This window comes from Martes martes, assembly GCF_963455335.1.
Source record: "Martes martes genome assembly, chromosome: 1".
In the NCBI taxonomy this organism is placed as follows: domain Eukaryota; kingdom Metazoa; phylum Chordata; class Mammalia; order Carnivora; family Mustelidae; genus Martes; species Martes martes.
The window spans coordinates 93,425,406-93,438,812 of NC_137888.1; positions in this window are offsets into that span (position 1 = coordinate 93,425,406).

A 13,407-nucleotide genomic window follows, 5' to 3' on the forward strand; every position below is an offset into this window, starting at 1 on the left:
AAGTTTCGCTGCGGCATCTCTCTGCACATAAGGATTTCCTATGTCAGATGGGCACCATTTTTGATGCCTCTCCCCCACCTACCTAACAATATATTGACTAAGATGAGCCATTTGAAACCTCTAGGACTTGTTTCCCCTCCAGGGTGAGGGACCTTGCTACCAACGGCACCAGTGACACAGTTTTGGCTGGAGATGGGGCACCCAGGCCTGTCCGAGCCCGGTGCAGTGAGATTTCAAGGCAGCCACGCAGCCTACCACCAGGGTTCCCCTGCAACCCCTCAGACTGAGCACCAGTTAGGAACTGGACCTTGGGGGCTGCAGGGGTCTTCTCTAAGTTTCTTGCTATGTTTGCATTAGCTTATCTAAGCAGTATCAGAAAGTTGTTTTTGTGCTTTACATTTGAAAAAAAGGAAGACTGAACAAAGGAGTCATGACCCCAAAGTTCTTGGGGTGGAGTGAAGACCTTAGATTTTCCTGAACCACAGCTTTATTCCCCATCATGAGACAGTGAAAACGGCACAGGGCCTGACTCACCCACACCTCTTCTCCCCTGCCCCTGGGAAGGGCAGAGCTGAGGAGGGAGAGTATTTAAAATGGTACTCTGAAAAGCCATCCTCTTCACTGGGAGGGGCACATTTAGAAAATACAGGAGTGAAGAGCGGAGTCAGCTGTAATCCCTGCCCTGGGCCAAGTTGGCTGCAGCCTGAGGCTGGCCCCGTCAGCACCTTCAGCTAGTTCTGCCAGGCCTCTGGCGGAGAAACGAGTGCCACGTGGAGGGGACCGTTCTGAAGGGAGGCCGGAGAGATTGGTGCACAGCCATGTTGAGTGAGGCTGTGGTGCAGGGGACTTCGCAGCATGGCGACGCGCCATCGCCTGGAATGGTTTATGCTATGCGGTTGGGGTTGAGGTGGGTTGATGCTCAAGGAGCCTGGGTGGTGTGTGGAGATGGTTTTTTGGCCCGGTTGTGGTCTAGTGGGTTTGATGAACCTTTTACGGAGGTCGTGGCAGCACCCCCCTATCTGACAGCCTTGCTGTTGCCACTGAGCAAATGAGCCTTGGCTACAGCAGCTCTTGAACCCCAGGCATCTCCAGTCTACAGGGGAAGCTGTTTGCAAGTCCGCCATCAGCTCTCGCGCGACTCCTGCCGCTCTGTCCTCCACTTCCGCTCTCCTTCCTGCCTGCCTCCTCTGCCTTCTCCCTGCCCCGCATCCCATTAGAACCCCTCCCTCCATTAAATTTTTTTCCCCTTCCTCTTCTGAATTGAGCACTTTTCTCTTTCTAGACGTTAAAAGTGTTTGGGAAAAAATTTGTGTGTGCAGGTCAAAAATAAGGAGGCCTGGGTCCCAGCAGCAGCTCTGCCATTTAGCAGGTATATCACCTTGGACAAGTTACTGGCCTCCAGGCTGATATGTGGCCCATATATTCATTTAAGTTTTTGAATATATAATAATATGGTTCAAAATTTTAAAATTTTTACAGCGTCTCCCATCGTTAGCCATGCAGTTCCCCTCTTTACAGGCAAACAAAGCCATGGTGTGATCTCCCAGACAGACAAGCACTCACACATTTAGATTCATGCACTTTTCCACCATTTTCATGCGAGTAATAACACAACATACACAGAGCTCAGCGCCTCGTGTCTTCCTCCGACATATTTCAGGCGCCTTTTCACGTGAGCACATAGACAACTGCTTCCTTTCTTCCGGTGCTTGGTATTCCACGGGGCAGTTAGTCCTCCATGGTGGACATGGGGGCAGTTCCCCATCCTTTCTGTGTCTCATGCTGCAGTGAATAACCTTGCTTACACACCACCGTGCCTGTGTGTGAGCACAGCTGTGGTAGACGGTCCATGAAGTAGAATTTCTGGGTCAGACAACAAGTAGAGACAGCAGACAAACGCATACTAATTAGATGTGTGACCTCAGGGAAGGCACTTGATATTCCTGGGCTTCAATTTTTTTTTTTTTTTTTTGTTAGTAAACTAGGAGGGCTGGCCTCGGTGACCTGCAGGTCCCTTCCACCTTGGGAGCTCCTGGCATTCAGCACCTCCCGTCTGGGAGGAGTTTGGCAAGAGACACTGTGGTGCCTCTTGTGATCTGCCCACAGACACAGTGTCCCTGGGTGTAGGCCACCACCTGGGAGCCAAAATTCATTCTGTACACAACCAGCAGGACAGAACTTGAAGAGACAAGTCCAAGGGCCAGGACTGATGTCATTTGTCCTCAAGTCTCTTCTCTTTTGGCCTCTTTAAAGGTAGCTGCTTTGGTAGACTGTCTTTGAAATCAGAGGAGACATGGAGGCATTTTGCCTTGATTTACCGGATTGAGGGAAATGAAAGGGATGAATATACTTTTTTTTTTTTTTTTGAAAGGGATAAATACACTTAAGTCGAAATGAGTGTAGTATCACCAGAATATTAGGGGGGTAGGAGAATATTAATGAGATATTAGGATATAAAGATTATTCAACAATGCAATCAACCAAGCTATGCTATTTTTTGGTATACTGACTAAAAACTAAAGGCTTTGCCCTCACTGAATATTGAAATTATGTGGCTGCTAAGCTAAGTCTGAAGAAAGCCACAGCCAAGTTATGGGTTTTCTGCATGTGCTCTGACATTGTCATCATCAATCAGATTTGAGAATCAGACAAGATACTGACAAGACATTTGACTCCCAAGATGCCCTAGGATCACTCAAGCAAGCCTCTTGGTCATGTACAGATGAAGAAATGGAAAATAAAAATGGGTAAATACACCGGGCCTGTAGTAACTGAGAAGGAATGGGTCCTGAAAGCAGACCCAGACACTAGATAGGGTGGTGAGTTGATGGGGCAGTGGAAAGTCCATCATGGTGGGTACAGCAAGCTATCTGAAAGGCATAGCAACAGTAGCACAGCCAACACGTGTGAGGGGCCCAGCAGTGCATAGAAAGTGCAGTGGTTAGTTGGGTAACAGGTGGAATTCAGAGATCCAAGCAGAAGTCTTCGCGAATCTCTGATAAACAGAAGAGGACTGCGAGGGCCCCCTCTTAGAAGGCCTGTGTGTCCCTGGGCAGGTTGTTGAGACATAGACATAGGCATGAGGTCAGGAACAAGGCCACAACACAGATTCTAAGACTGAGGCCTTTCATGGGAACAGTACAGAGTACACTTGTCAGAACTAGGACCCTACTAAGAGTAATTTGATTTTGAGCAGAAGCTCTTCGTGTCACCCTGTCTTGGTTCAAGATGAGCTCTAGAGACTTAGGGAAGTAAGCTTGCAGAGGGGAACACTCTAGCCCTCCTGGGGAGGAGAGAATCAGGAACCAAGTGGTTCTGATTACCTCCTGAACAAATCCCCCTTGAATCCTTCCCTCCTCCCTCTGCAGATCTACCACTGCCCTTGCTCAGACTCCCATATCTCTCTCTTGGACTAATGCAGTGGCTCAACTGCTGTCCCCTTCTCCACTATGGTCTCCCTCAACCTGTTCACCTGGCAGCCAGATCTGACCATATCCCTCCTCTGCCCCAAATGCTCAGTGGCTCCTCATGGCAACTTGAAGTGGTGTATGAGCCTTAGTAACTGGTCTATCCCTCCTTTTCAGCCTTGCCTCATGCATTTGTGTTCTAGGAATATTAAAACATGCCATGGTATGTCTAACCTCTGAAGTTGTGTTCACATTATTACCTTTGCTTAGAACTTCCCTCTCTGTCTTATTTACCTGGATGACTCTTCCTTTCAAAACTCAGTTTGCCTCCTCCAGAAACCTTTCCTCTTCCCCAAGAGTAGCCTGGTCTCCACTAGGCCCCTCTAGTTCATGGCTTCTCTGAGAACTCTGGAAAAACTCAGGCTGTATGTCCAAGGCTAGAGCCCCATTCCAGACCTATTAAATTACTAGGTCCATCCAGTGCACATTGTTACTGTTAGCTGAGGTCATAATGCCTGCATCTTATTTCCCATGGTCCAGAAATGGTCCGTGTGTGTGTGTGTGTGTGTGTGTGTGTGTGTGTGTGTGTGTGTGTGTTTCTCTATCATCTATCTATTCTATCATGTATTTCTATCTATCAAAGTGTATATAATTAAGTCTTTCTTGTACTGTTATCCTACCTTTTTGGTGTTTGAAATTTTCCAAAATAAAAAAATTGAAAAAAAATTAATAGTTCCATCCAGATTGACCAGGCCATCTGTCCTTTTACAAAACTCCTGAGTGGAGCTTCTGCCTAGAGCCGGCAAAGACGACTGCACTCATCATTTTGCCTCATTATTGACAGGCTCCTTGTTGTGACTCTGACTTGCATAGGAGATGGCCAGACCCTGAGAGCAGGAGCCTCTGTGTTTCAGATGTTTGCATCCCCTTGTTTTCCAGCTATAGTATGGGCTTGGCATGTCTTGTGAGTATTTAATATGTGTTCATTGAGTGTATCTAAAAGAAAATTAGATCCAAGGCAGGTAGGTGATTATAGTATTTGTTATTCATTTATTCAATCAATATTTCATCATTTATTAAGCACTTATTGTTTCAGGCATGTCTGAGGCACAATGGGTCATATAATGATCTCAGCACTATTGACATTTTGACTAGTAATTCTTTGTCATGGGGGCTGTTCTGTGCATTGTTGGATGTTTAACATCATCCTTGACCTTTATCCACTAGAAGTCAGTAGCACCCCCCTACCAAGTTGTGACAACCAAAGATGTTTCCACGTGTTGCCAAATGTCCCTGGAGGCAAAATCACCTTCAGTTGAGAAACACTGATCTTCAAAACAGTCTGCCTTTAAGATGCCTGACGTGTAAGGAAGGAAACAGACGCACGCATGCAATGAAAGACAAGATGTGTAAGGATTGCGATGAGTAAGGACAGAATGCTATGGATCACAAGAAGTGGAAAACATTAATTCCACTTGGGGGCATTTAGGAAGACACTGTATAAAAGAATGGGCTCTGGATTTTAATAGCTTTACAGATGGGGAGCTCTTTCAGGGTCATCACGTTTCCAAAGCTTCTGCCATCTGACATGAGTACCATCAGTCTGTGGTCAGCCATGTCTTTTTCTGGTCCTCATCACAGTCCCAGAAGGTAGACAAAAGAGTTATTAACTCTACTTTGTAGATAACAAAATTGAACCCAAGCTAGTCTGCATCAGATGAGAGGCAATGATGTGGCTCAGAGTATAGACCCTGGAAACAGCCTGCCTAGGTTTGAATCCCATCTCCACACTTCTCATCTGTGACCTCTGGACTTGTTTCTTTTTTACTAAAAAATATTTTTCTTGGGGAGACTGTGTGGTTCAGGCGGTTAAGTGACCAACTCTTGATTTCAACTCAGGTTATGGTTTCAGGATAGTGAGGTTGAGCCCCATGTCAGGCTCTGTGCTGGGCATGGAGCCTGCTTAAGGATCTCTCTCTCTCTCCCTCTTCCCCTGCCTCACCCCTGCTCACGCTTGCACTCTTGTGTGCGCACTTTCTCTCTCTCTCTAAAAAAATTCTTTATTGTAGTTGACATGTAATATTAAATTAGTTTCAGGTATACATCATAATTATTGAGTAATTATACACATTATGAAATATTCATCATGATAAGTGTATTTTAATATTATTGCCTATATTTCCTATGTTTTGTTTTTCACCCCTGTGACTTGTTTAATTTCTAACTGGAAGTTTGTAACTCCTAATCATCAGCCCTTCACCCATTCTGCTCATTCCTTCAGCCCTGCTTCCCTTTGGCAACCACCAGTTTGTTCTCTGTATTTATGAATCTGTTTCTATCTTTATTGTTGTTATTGTTTGTTTATTTATTTTGTTTTTTAGATTCACATAAAAAGGAAATCATATAATATTTCTCTTTCTCTGTCTGGCTTATTTCATTTAGAATAATACCCTCTAGGTCCACCCACGTTGTCAGGAATGGCAAGCTCTTATTCTTTTTTATGGCTGTGTAATAGTCCAGTGTGTGTGTGTGTGTGTGTGTGTGTGTGTGTGTGTGTGTGTGTTACATATTCTTTACTCATCTATTTATTGATGGACACTTGGGTTGCTTCCATATCTTGGCTATTACTATTGTAGATATGGGTTTGTTTCTTAACCTCATCACACCTTAGTGTCCTTATGTATAAATCAGAGCAAATAATAGTTCCTATCTCATGGAATTTTGTAAGACATTGACATGGGTCAAATACTTAGAACATTGCCCGAACTATAAAAACTATTGTAGAAGAGTTTGCTGCTATTATTGTCATTACCAAGGCCATATAGCAAATTGATGACTGATGTAAAATGATAATTTGAATCTGTATTCCCCTTATCCAGTGTTTTCTCCATCTCCAAGTCTTCTTACTATTTGAACAAGAAAAATCAATTATGGATCAACCAGCACTGCTGGGAAAAGCAGAACCCCTGGCCACCATCCTTTATCTAAACATCACCACCTAACAGAAATATCAGGAAAGCCACAGAAGTAGCAGTAGATTTTCTAATAATCATATTAAATAAAGCAAAAAGAAACAAAGAGAACTAATTTTGATAATATTTTCATTTAGTCAAATATATCCAAAATATTAGTATTTCAATATATAATCAATTAAAAATTATTTATGATATATTTACACTTTTTCTCCGTCCTACATCTGGGAAGTTCAGGGTGCACTCATACAGCATATGGACTAGCCACATTTCAAGTGCTCCATACCCACACCTCACTTGTCTCTACAGTATTGGGACAGTATAGGTGTTCTAAACACAGCCAAGGTTTTGTTTTGTTTTGTTTTTGGTTGCTGGATGCTCATATTATTTCAAACTGTGCCCTGGAGATGGCAAACCAGAGTAAATAGTGAAAGACTTCTTGAATTTTACTTGCAGGACATTCAAGCATCTCCTTGCTTGCGCCTATCTTAACTTCATTGAAATAAGCCAAATACATATTTTAAAAACTGTGAGTTCAGTTATTAATCTTTTCACTCTTGATTTGACTTGAGTATGGCTTTCAATAAATCATGTCATAACATCCCAGATGTTACCCTTCAGGCCGCTCATGAGAACGCACACAACCTCTGGGAGCCTCAAGCTCCCACCCAGATGAAGCCTTGAGTGCCCCTCTGTGATCAGGCTGCCTGGCCATCTCTTTCCATGGTAAACACAGAGCCACCTGCCATGACTCTGCTGGAGACGACCTCATATCACCTGCCAGTCTCTGGAGCAAGCTGGTGTCATCCCTCCTCTGCCATCCCTGGACTGGGGAATGGAATGGAGGCTGAGAACAATGAGTGACCTGTTTGAAGCCAGGCAGCAATTTGTCATCACTGAAGGAATACAAGCTGTCAGACCCCATGGGTGGCCTCTTTAAAAGGTTCTGCAGTGCAAGCATCGCCTAGTCCCAGCGTTTTAATAAAATTAGCATTCAGGAGGATGATAAGTAAATTCTCACCATGCTTAGTGCCTTCCTTAATTGATTTCACCTTCACAGGGGCTCTCTGAGGCTGTTACTCTTATTTCCTCCCCTTTGCGGGTGAGGAAACTGAGGTACGGAGACTGCATGGTCACAGATGTAAGAGGCAGAGAAGAGGCAAACTCAGTCTGAGCCCAAGCTCCTCTCCTCACCACAGTGCACCTTTGACTTGGGCTGACCCACCAGCATTTTCAGGAAATAGAGGCTCCTTCTCTGTCCTCAGTACCCAGAAGGGTGCAGGACACTTACTAGGTGTTAATCATTATCCATTGACTGACTGTCATCTATTCAGGGCTGGTAATGTCTCACATTAGCTCTAGACCACAATTCAGGCAGATAGTTGCTCCACTTGGCAACTATTGTCCTGCACTTGAACTGAATTGGACTTCATGCCTTGCCTCCTGGGTTGCACTTGACTTAACTGTGACCTCTCTGTAAATGATCTGAGTCTGACTTTAAAGCCAGAGATGCATTCACTTGCAACTCAGGTTCAAGATAAACCTATTCTTAGCATAAGCACCACTGAGCCCATTTTCCTACCTGCTGAATGATGAGCTACACTAGAGGACTCAAAGGAGTACCAAGCTGTCCACCTCTTCCAGGTTGGGATTGAAAGGCTGAAGGTTGGAAGTGGAGATAGGGTACAGGCTGATGTTTCAGGATTTCTGTGTGCAAGAAATTGTGCCCTGTGTCAGCCTTCAGTGTGGGGAGGAGAGTCAGGCACAAGCTCCCCACCCGTAGCCTTTAAAATCAAGCCCTGGAAGTAGCAGGTTCCCATTTTCCTTCTTCTTCCCACCCCAGACCTAATACAGGTCTGCCTGACTGCAGGATCCCTTTTGCTTCTACCCTGGCTGATGGCTATAGGCTCATCCCTATAGTGAGAAATCATCCCGTGTTCCCTTTCAGCTTACTCAACAACACTTTATTTTCTGCATCTGAATATTGGGCATAGTGATCACCAAGAGCTTCCTTGAATGGAGGAGGGTGTTAAAAGGTGCAGCCTCCTTCCTTGAATGGAGGAGGATGCCTGGGTGGCTCAGTCGGTTGAGTGTCTGATTCTTGGTTTTGGCTCAGGTCATGATCTCATGAGTTGTGGCATTGAGTCCCACTTTGGGTTCCCTGCTCAACAGAGAGTCTTCTTGAGATTCTCTCCCTCTGCCCCTCCCCCCACTTGTGCTCTTGTGCCTGCACACACTCTCTTTCTCTCTCTCAAATAAATCAATCAGTCTTTTTTTTTTTTTTTAATTTTTTAATAGTGCAGCCTTGGGAGGGCTCTAGGGGCAGGAAGTCCCTTGTTGTCTGGAAAACTAGGCTGGTTCCTCTGCCTCTTTCCCCAGCAGGGTGCACACCAGGTCTGGGGGTCTCATGTTCATGTATCCTGCTCTTGGTAGGAATAAGGAAACCCAAGAGAGAAGGCCTTGGACTTTGTAGGAAGAAGCCAGAGAGCTGGGCTGTGTGAAAGGAAGGGATGTCCAGCTGGCTAAACATAGGTCCACATACAGGTTTTCCCCTCAAGTTTGATTCTCAAATGGGGATGTTTCCGTGATACCACAGGACAATGTTTGGCCAATTTTCCCTCTCTGTCTCTCTCTCACGCACACATACACATACACACTCATCACATCAAGCCACAGATCTGAGGTCTTCAAAAAGAACCTGAGGAATATTACTCAGCCATGATAAAGAAGGAAAACCTGCCATGTGCAACGATACAGGTGGATCTTGAGGGCATTATGCTAACTGAGTAAGGTCAGACAAAGAAAGACAAATACTGTATGGCATCATTTATATGTAGAGTCTAAAGAAAAAATCAAACTCACAGAAAGCGGGAGTAGAAAAATGGTTGCCAGGGGCTGGGGAATAGGAAGTTAGGGAGAGGTTGGTTAAAGGGTACAAACTTTCAACTATAAGATGAATAAGTTCCAAGGATCCAATATAAAACATGGCGACTATAGTTGACAATACTGTATTATATAATTGAAATTTGCTGAGAGTAGAACTTAAATGCTCTCACCATAAGTAAATAAATAAGTAAATAAATAAATGAAGTGCTGATATGTTAATTAACCAAATGGTGGGAAACTTTTCACAATGTATATGTACATTAAATCTCCACAACATACACTTTAAATATCTTACAATTTTGTCAATTATACCTCAATAAGCTAGAAAAAATGAAGGGCACAAGGAAAAACCTCTCAGAGGATTTAGTATCACAGTTCCAAACTTGATTAAACAAAGCCATCTGGAAACTCTGTATCTCTCAAAGGTTGTTATTCTTTAACTTCCTCAAAAGCAGGGGTTAGTGGTGCTAAATGCAGAATGACATTTAGCTAACTGAGTAACCACAGCCCTGGGGGTCAAAGGCCTCGATGGAACAGCTAACTTTTGCCCCAAGCATTAGCAGTCCCATGGTTTGTGGAACAGGTAGAGCTTTGGCTTGCCAGGTGCTTCCAGCCCTTCCGGGGGCATCCTGGTCAGTCACCATGCAGACCTACACAAGTCCCTCCCTCACCAAAGCCTGACAGTTCGATCTTCCCCAGGGCTTCAGAGCTTTCATTGTCTTCCCCCTCCCCCACCCCAGAGATAGCTGAAGAGACTCAGACACATCTCAGGGAGACTCAGACACATCCCAAATGAGAGAGACGGAGCACAAGTCACTCTAGTAGGCTGTGGAAGTGGTGGGCTGGAGATAGAGGCAGGCCTGCTGAGGGGGCTGGGGTGAGGACCACTTACCTACCACAGGTGGGGAAGCCAGGGCTGGGTTCCCAGAGAGGGTAACCCAGGCCGAGTCTGGAAGGATGAGTAGGTATTAGGCAAGGCATCCCTAGCAAAGCAGATAGCCAAGTGTGTGGATGTAGTCGGTGTTACTGGAGGGTCAGGCAGTACACATTCGCCAGAGATAAGCTGGAGCCCTAGGAAGCTGGTCATGGGAAGTCTCGTGTGCTGTGATCTGCAGCTTGAACTTCATTCTGCCTGAAATGAAGCATCAGTAGAGTGTTTTAACTGAGGCAATAACATAGGCAAATAATAGTAATAGGTAACATTTACTGAATGAATCCTTTTTGTCAGGTGTTGTCCTAAGTACTTCTCAGGTATGTATTAACTCATTTAATCCTTACAGCAGTCCTCTAGGGCACATACTAATGTTATTCCCTCTCCACACCAAGGAAGCTGAGGCATGGGGTACCCACACAGTCACCTGGCTCCTAAGTTAAGAAGCTGGGATTTGAACCTAGGAAGTTTGGTTCTGGAGACCACTCTTATCCACGTTGCTATTACTTAAAATCTTATAGTCATTTCTTTTTAAAAGGGATTTTTAGGAGATTTATAATAAAACCATACCTATATAGAGTAAGCAAATTAACAATGAGATTGAAAATGAAAGAGAAAACAAATACAGAAAAGCAAGGACCTGTTTACAGCAAGAGTCAGGCTGGGTAACCATGCAGCTCGAGCCCTAACCTCCATCTGAGCTCTCTGAAGAAAGAAATGCAAAACACGGCAGGATGCGACTCTCCAATTCCTTGCTGGGTGAAGGCGAGCATACACATTCATCTGGAGAGATACACTGCTTTCTTGGACCGAATTAGAGAAGAAAATTTGTTGTCTAATCCCTGACATAAAGTGTGATATAAGATGAGAAGTGTATTAGTTTTCTGGGTCTGCTGTAACAAATTCATGTAAATTGGTGGCTTAAAACAACAGAAATTTATTTTCTCACAGTTCTGGAGGCTAAAAGTCCAAAGTTAGGGTGTTGACAGAGTTGGCGCCTTCTGGGGTGTCTGAAAGAGAATCCTCTCTTCTAGCAACTGGTGGCTGCTGGCAATCCTTGGCGTTCCTTGGACTGTAGATGCACCACTCCAATCTCTGCTTTTGTCTTCCCATGGCCCTCTCCCTGTGCCTCCAACAGACTCCCTCTCCTTTCTCTTGTAAGAACACCACTCATCATCCAGGATGGTCTCATCTCAAAACCCTTAACTTAATTACACCTGCAAAGACCCTATTTCCAAGTAAGATCACATTCACAGGTACCAGGGATAGGACTTGGACATACCATTTCAGGGAGAAACCCTTCAATTCACTATACAAAGGACTCAACAGCAATTTTGCAAAATAATTAGAAGTTTGTTTTTTTTTTTTTTCTTTAAATGGTGGTTTCTCACAGTGATAAAAGCCAAGGATTGAGTTTTGATTGCAATTCAGTCCACTCAAAATAGGAAGCTCCATTTAATTGGGTCACCAAGGGAGTTCATCTGTCTTTCTGAAAGTGTCCCTGAGTAGAATGTCTTGTGAGTTACATGTCTTTGGTGCAGAGAACTTCACTGTGGGTAAACTCAGGTGATAAACAGGACTCAGTGTGAAGCAAAGTTTTGGGCCAGAGCCTTTCGGTGGGAAGCTTCCTGATCTAGTAAAGAAGTTCCTAATAAGGAGCATACATGAAGAATCACCAGGGAGATTTTGTAAGATACATGTGTCCCAATCCCACCCAAAGCCAATGATTCAGAATCTCTGGCATCTATTATCTTTTGTACTGACTTTTAATGGGAATCTCAGTTTGTGTTGGAGTGGTTGGGACCTGTTCCAGGCTGCTGCTAGTTTACTCTCAATCTCACGCCATGGGTGGGGGGCACGTGGGCTTTACAAACTTTGTTTTGTTGTTGTGTTAAAATACACATAACATAAAATTCACCATTTTATAGTGTATAATTCAGTGGCATTTATAACATTCAATATTGTGCAACCATTACCACTATCTAGTTCTGGAATATTTTCATCATTCCCAAGAGAAACCCAGTACTCATTAAGAAGTCACTCCCCATTCCTCCCTACTCCCAGGCTCTGGCAATCACAGATCTGCTTTTTGTCCCTGGATTCACCTATCCTGGTCACTTTGTAAAAATGGAATCATACAGTATATGGCCTTTTGTGTTTGATGTCTTTTTTTTTTTTTTAAAGATTTTATTTATTTATTTGTCAGAGAGAGAGAGAGAGAGAGAGCGAGCACAGGCAGACAGAGTGGCAGAGGGAGAAGCAGGCTCCCTGCGGAGCAAGGAGCCCGACGTGGGACTCGATCCCAGGACGCTGGGATCATGACCTGAGCCGAAGGCAGCCGCTTAACCAGCTGAGCCACCCAGGTGTCCCATGTTTGATGTCTTTTGCTTAACATGATTTCATTGTTCACCCATGTTATAACAGACGTTAGTAATTCATTTCTTTTTATGGCTGAATAATATTCCATTGTGTGGAAATACTACATTTTGTTTGTCCATTCAATAGTTTAAACTTTTAGGTTGTTTCCACCTTTTGGTTACTGTAAATAGTAACAAAGATTTGTTTACAAGTTATTGTTGGCATGCCTTTTTCAACTCTTTTTACATACTTTTTATTTATTTTTTTATTAACATATAATGTACATACTGTTCAAAGTAGATTTATTAATATCTTATTTTATAGATGAAGGAATTAGACCTTAGAGATCTTACTTTTTATGGTCATATATCTAGTAAGCCACAGAGGTGGCATATAAATGCTGGTTTCTGTCTCCAGATTCTGGGTTTGCTTTACTGCATGTGAGCTGTTCCCAAGAAGTCAGACCTGAGTTGTCCCCTGTGATCACCTTGGAGTTATACTTCCTTACTTTCTGCCATCAGCTCCTTTTCAGGCACCTGAGACATGTTATATCTGATGTGCACTTGTTCCCTCTTTGACGTCTCTCTCCCAGAAGAGCAGCCAAGCCTTGAATTTAGCAAGGGAGGAGATTTGTGTGAACAGTTCCTTGGATACTTTATTAGAAAGGATTACCAGAAGTATAGTTATTTTTTTAAAAATGTGTAAATATACACCCTGAATTGCCATTATGATAGAGTTCCTCCCTTATCATGATAAATGGACCTCATCCTCCTGGAATCAACTTCTTCATTATGCTTGTCATTGTGAATGTAGGATTTATGGATGTTCACTTTCATAATCAGTCAAACGTTAA